The sequence below is a fragment of the Fukomys damarensis genome, unplaced genomic scaffold (assembly GCF_012274545.1).
Source record: "Fukomys damarensis isolate Sample0158 unplaced genomic scaffold, DMR_v1.0_HiC HiC_scaffold_27, whole genome shotgun sequence".
NCBI lineage: Eukaryota > Metazoa > Chordata > Mammalia > Rodentia > Bathyergidae > Fukomys > Fukomys damarensis.
Window position 1 is genome coordinate 40,085,824 of NW_022900939.1, and position 6,037 is coordinate 40,091,860.

At 41.2% G+C, this 6,037-nt stretch overlaps 1 long non-coding RNA gene across 2 annotated transcripts; it reads left to right on the forward strand.

Annotated features, from left to right (window-relative positions):
• Window positions 1-284: 284 nt before the first annotated feature.
• Window positions 285-5,664, forward strand: LOC104857775. 2 transcript variants are annotated; one of them, XR_778966.1, is made up of 3 exons: window positions 285-486; window positions 3,058-3,164; window positions 5,306-5,664. It is a non-coding gene; the product is annotated as an uncharacterized LOC104857775 (long non-coding RNA). The 2 variants fall into 2 exon arrangements; XR_778965.1 differs by lacking the exon at window positions 285-486 and adding an exon at window positions 2,808-2,965.
• The last annotated feature ends 373 nt before the right edge of the window (window positions 5,665-6,037 follow it).

Genomic DNA, 6,037 nt, shown 5'->3' on the forward strand with positions numbered 1-6,037 from the left:
TCATCCTTCCTCATCAACCACTTGCATACAGTGCCTTTTCATAGTGGCCCTGATGGTAATGCCTGTTTTCACTCTTGTTAACTCCCTTAGATTTCTTACGAACCCTAAGTTGAGGAGCCTCAAACATGATTAAATGCACCAGTATCCTATCTAAACAAATACTGTATTGTGACACCTGAACCATCAGTTGTACGATTTCAGAATTGATCTCAGACAAAGTATTTGAGCCAATAAGAAAACAGTCCAGTTATTTTATCCTTTTTTTTTTTTTCCTGCAGATACTTGTTGCTTCTGCCCAGTTTTGTTCCAGGCTCTTCGCCATGAAGCCTGCACCAACAAAGGAACCCATGGAAGGGACTGCTGCTGTCATTCCTATTCTGTGACAGGCAAGAGTCAAAGGCAATAATTAGGCCACTCCTCAAAACTTAGAGTGACTCAGGCACGTGTGCCCCGGCTCCCTAACAGACTGACTTTAGCTGATGACATGTGAGTACACTTCTGAGCACCATGAAAGGAAATCATTGAACTGGGTTGGCAGAAGAGAGCAATCATTATCAGGCTTACCCGAATTTAGAAAACGTAGGGTGCTGGAAAATAAAATAACAGCAGTCTGAGTCAGTACTTTGCAGCTGAACCATCACAGTCGAGTTGTAAACAAATTATATCTATGCTAAGGAGTAGTTATTAAGGGCTTACCAGCTACCTACTATATCTGGCACTCTGGCCGCCACTTGATACTCTAACCTCACTTAACCCTTGGGCAGTGACGGAAGAGTCATTGTCACATTTCATAGAAAAAAGGAATCGTTACTTGAGTCCAGGCCTAGTTTCAAGTACTTCTTCTTCTCTTTTTACAGGGTCATTTTAAATACTGATTAGACCCACACTTTTTTCTTTCTTACTGCAATGGACTAAGCCTTCAGGCCCACGGATTCAAATGCTGAACCTAATGTGATATTTGCCAGCAAGGCCTAAAAGACATAATTTTCACAGAGGCCCTGAGAGTAGGATCACTGCCTCTACAAGAAGAGACACCAGAGAGTGGGCTCTCTCCTCTCTCTACCCTGTGGAGACACCACAGAAAAGGTGGCCATGTGCAAGCCAGGAAAGGGACTTCACCATAACCCGACCTTACTGGCACCCTGGTCACAGATTTCTACCTGCTAGAACGTGAGAAAACAAATTTCTGTTGTGTAAGTCTCTCAATTTGTAGCATGCAGTTATAGCAGCCTAAGTGGATTAAGGCACCTTTTGTGCCTTCTTTGAATTGAAGTAAGTAGTATTTTAAAACAATTACACTTCTCCCTTCCTATGAGTTGATCGCTCCTGGATTTTTGCCATGAGGCTGTGGCAGGGTTCCTGGTGGGAAAGCCAATGTGCGTGTCAGCCGTTGTGTGAATGTAGTTCTGGTTACCACCTCACTGTCACCCTAGGCCAAGCTCAGCCTCCTGCAATTTATTCGGGATTCCCTTTCCAGTGTCACTGCTAGAACTCAACTGTACCTCTGGACGCTTTTACTGATCCAAATCTTGGGGAGAGGGTAGTTTGCCTTACCACCTCAATTCCTTTTAGGTCCAAAAAAGTCACTCATTTTCAGGTATCCAGCTTTTGACAGGAGCGATGCCAATGCAGGGTGGCATGGCAGAGGGGAAATAGTCCATGGCAAAGCAAGCGAGAGATAGCAAAGCAGCATCTACAGAAAGGCTGTCCCCCCTTTATATCTTTCAAGGCTATAAGCCTATTGACTGGTGCCCCCACACCAAGAGTGGGGCTTCCATTATCCATAACCAGAACTATGCTAAACCCATTTAGTTATCACGCACCCTAGATCCAGCCATCTCCCACAAAAGCCCCTCCTACAAGCTCATGAGACTCTGGGGGAACATCTAGATACAATAACACTCACTAAGTCGCTCATTCCAGAGAATGGGGGCACATACAGTCACGGGTCCTAATGCTTGCAAAATCTTGACAAGCACGTATGGTCAAGGCCCATAGTTAAGCAACAGAGTATGTTCCTTAATGAAGGCCACTTTCATGTTACCAATGATTCCCAACCATTATTTTCCTCGATGTTGTCTTTGCTTCTTAGCCTTTTTAGCTTATGACACGAATCTGCCAGGATTTGGTGGTGCTTTGTGAATGTTCCCCTTTGGAGGTTTTATTGCGGTTATTTCTACAGATACTCCTTCTGGTTCATTCTCCCTCTTCTGTCTTTTGGAAAATTCAGCTACACATATGCTAAATTACCTCGCTGAGTTTGTCACCATTTTTACATTATCCTTTGTTTTGGGGGACTTGTAATTTCCACATGAACTCTGTTAGTAAAAATAGAGCTGTAACGAGCACACTTGGTTGAACTGAGATGTAGCTACTTTTTAGGAATAGCTAATGATATTCAGTGGTGACAGGGAGAGAAATTAGATGAATCTCAAACAAAAAAAGAAAGGCCCTGCACCAGGAAAAATAAAAAGGTAAAAACAAGGTGAATGTGTGGAGAACATTGCACAGATCCTGCGTTATGAAAAACATTACCAATTCTCCTATTTTCAATCCATCATCCTTAGTGGAGAAAATTCTTTTCAGATGTTCCAGTGTAGCATGCTATCCTAGATAGCTTTTATCACTACCTAAATAGAGGAATAAAGCAATAATGCGAGCATAGAACTGGCATTTTCGCACCCACATTACCAGTCCCCGATAGTGTAGGACAGGAGAAGTTTCATAGAATTTCCCCATTCACAGCTACTCTAGAACACTCACCCTAAGAACGTGATGAGGCTGCACATTCTTGGCCTCTACACTGTTTTACTCACATGGGGATCACAGACACTAAGGAAGTGGGGTGAGAGCACTGTAAACCAGATGCTGTCATTTGGATCTTGAATGTCCTCCAAATGCCTAAGTGTTAAGGGCTTGGTCACCAGCTTGTGGTGCTGTTGGCAGGAGGTGGAACCTTTAAGAGGTGTGGCCTAGTGAGAGGAAGTTAGCTCCTTGGAGACATCCCTGGAAGGGGATACTTGGACACCAATGCTGTCCTGGTTCTCTGTTTTTCAGCTACCACAAGTTGAGTAAGTTTGCTCTACCACTCACTCTCTGGCAGGATCTTCTGTCTCACCACACACCCAAAGGCCAAACGGTCATGGATTGAAACTTCTGAAACCGTGAGTCAAAGGAAACTTTTCTTCCTTGTAAGTTGTTAATCTGAACTGTTTGTCGTGGAGATGGAAAGCGAATAGGCAGCTATTGATAACTCCCAAACCCTCTTCTGCTTATTTAAAGATAGTGAGGGGAGCCTGTGTCTGTAGGAGATAGGTATGGAAGAAAAGTAAATTGTTTCCCCTTGCCTAAAATGAAAACAAAGGTGTTCTGCTCACCTGAAAAATAAGGCTTTCTTAGCACAAAGAAGATATTCAAATTCAGTCCTTTAAGACAAATAAATGAGTGACAAACAAAGTGACTCCTAAAATGTGGTAGAATGAAGAGCTAGTGCAGTACATTTCAGATTCTGACCCAGGTACATCACTTAGTGGGGTTGTGACCTTTGGCGCAATATTTGAACTCATGAAGCCTGAATTTTACAATCTCAAAACAAAGAGAAAGATGCTTTCAAACTCTGTCTCCATTCCTGTTTCCTTGAGAGGGTAAAATGAGATAAAGCCCATAAAGTACTTTTAAATCCTTGAGCATGAGCAACCTAAGAAATTATTTGGTATTGGTACCCAATAGGAGAAAAAATATAAGATTAATTCAAAACCATACTGTGCGGTTATGAAAAACTCTGTACTTTAAGACATTTAGTCATTTTTAAGGATCCCCATCGCCACAGGCATGAGCATTTAATGAGTCACTGAAAGGAAAGAAAAAATCCCCACAGCTTGGCCTAAGAAAAGCTGACAAAGCACCTGTCATGCCCTGTTCCCTTCTTCTGTTTTGCTCAGCTCCCTCCCAGCCTTACTGGCTGCACATTTCAAAGTTCCAGGCCACTGAAAAGATGTATCTTTATTAACGGAGGTGATGCCACCGCAGTGGAGGCCGTTACTGTGCTTGGCAAAAAAACTACCTTCAGGGGCAGAATCTGCAGTCAAATGTGCAGCAGACCCAGTAAGACAGGCCCGCTGAATCTGCGAGTACAGAATGGCTCTCCCTTAGGACTTTCATCACTTCTGCCGATACGCCTCACTGCATTTATCTTTGGGATAGAATCTATAAAATAGAAGAAAAATAGAAGATCGTCGCCACAAGAATAGAAAACATGGAGTCTACCATAAAAGAAATTTAATTTGTTTGCTATTCACATTATTGCTAATGCAGGCATGAAACAGAGACACAGATTTTCTTGCTTACTTAGCAATGTCCTATTTTCCTTAGCTATTCTTAAAGACTGAGTAAGAACATCTTTTTATGCCATTCTCCTTCCTGATTCTAAAATAAGTAGGCAAAGGTAATGTGATAAGGATAATATAAAAATAACTACCACTTACATTCTTATTCTTTGGGAGCATTGCGAGTACAGATCATAATTCTCACAGATAATGACACTAATTTTCAAAAAGGTTAAATAATTTGATCAGGTCTGCAACTAGTAAGTGAAAAGTGGCAAAAGGAAAAAAAAAAGTCACTCCATTTACTAAGAAAATTTGTCAACCAAGGAGAAATAAAAACCAGGGGATGTGAATACTGCATTAAAGAGCTTTCTGGATAACTGAAGAATAATTATAAAATTTTTGGTTGAAACTGTTGACAGTGAATGTCTGCTCATAATGTTTCCCTTTTGCCTTTATCGTACATGTAAGTGAATTTGGTCTTTTGGAAGAAAGACAGGCTGAGAGGGAACAGAAGAAAGGAAAAAGGTGGGAAAAAAGAATATACTGATCTTCCTCTATGATTTTAGAGTATCCAATCATTATTTTACACATAAATTCTAGTTCTGATTGAAAAAGATCCAGGACAACTGAGGTGATTCTATTTGTGCAACACTGTTTTATTAGTTGATCTCTTTCAGTTGTAAGAGAAAGAAAACCAGTTTTTTTTTAAAAAAGAATTAAATGTTATGTACATGTACCGACTACCCACAGTGAATATAATCATTATGTACTGCAGACATGTGCCAAAAAAGTACTTTTTAAAAAAAATGCCAGACTAAGTACTTACACAATAATAAAACAGAACAGGGTGGGAGGATTTGTGCAGCCTGTGTAATTGGGAAATCTCAAGGAATCGGCTAACTTTTCAGCTACAGCCAGTTGTAGAAGTTGAAATAATGATTTTCTTTCCTTTCGCCTTCTTATGTTTCTTCCCTCAGTGACATCTTGCTCCCCATTCAGACGACCGTCATTTCATGTACTGGAGAAGATGGCCTCCAACCTTATATCCCTTTGTAACCAACATTCCAGAAAAAAGGTCACGCGCCATCCCAATCTATTAGTCTGACAAATGGATGCCATCTTTACTTGGATTATAGGTCCACAACGGGACCAATATCTGTGTCCAGGAAGAGAGGATATGCTAATTAGCCAGGCCGGAGGACATCTTTACACTCTTGTCCAAAAGAAGAGATATAGAGCAGGGGGAAAAGCAGCAGATATCTACTAAAGTTGCCTACATAGTTTCAGTATTTTGCAAGAGTTCCTTGACATTTGCCCCTTTTCTTCTTGAAGAAGACCATGGAAAAATAAAAGCGTAATTTAAGAGCTTTTGCTGGTCTTGTTGGGAGTGACTAGATTTTCCCTTGTAGCCCCTGACAGCAAGACAATGGAATCTTGTTGCTTTTAACACTAGGACAGTGGTGACAGGGGGCATAGAGTGGTGAAAGAGCCCTTCTCTTACCTTGTCCCTGCTTCTCACTTGACTAAGACACTAGTCTGTTGGAACAAGCAACCATTTTCCTGTAGCTTGTAACCTTTGGGTGTCAGTAATTTTCTTATCTGCATGAAATGTGCAAAGAAAAGAACTGATCCTGGAAACAAATCAGTTACTGATACCCATGATAATTATATTCACCAGCCAAGCATGGTGGTGTACGCCTGTAATCCTA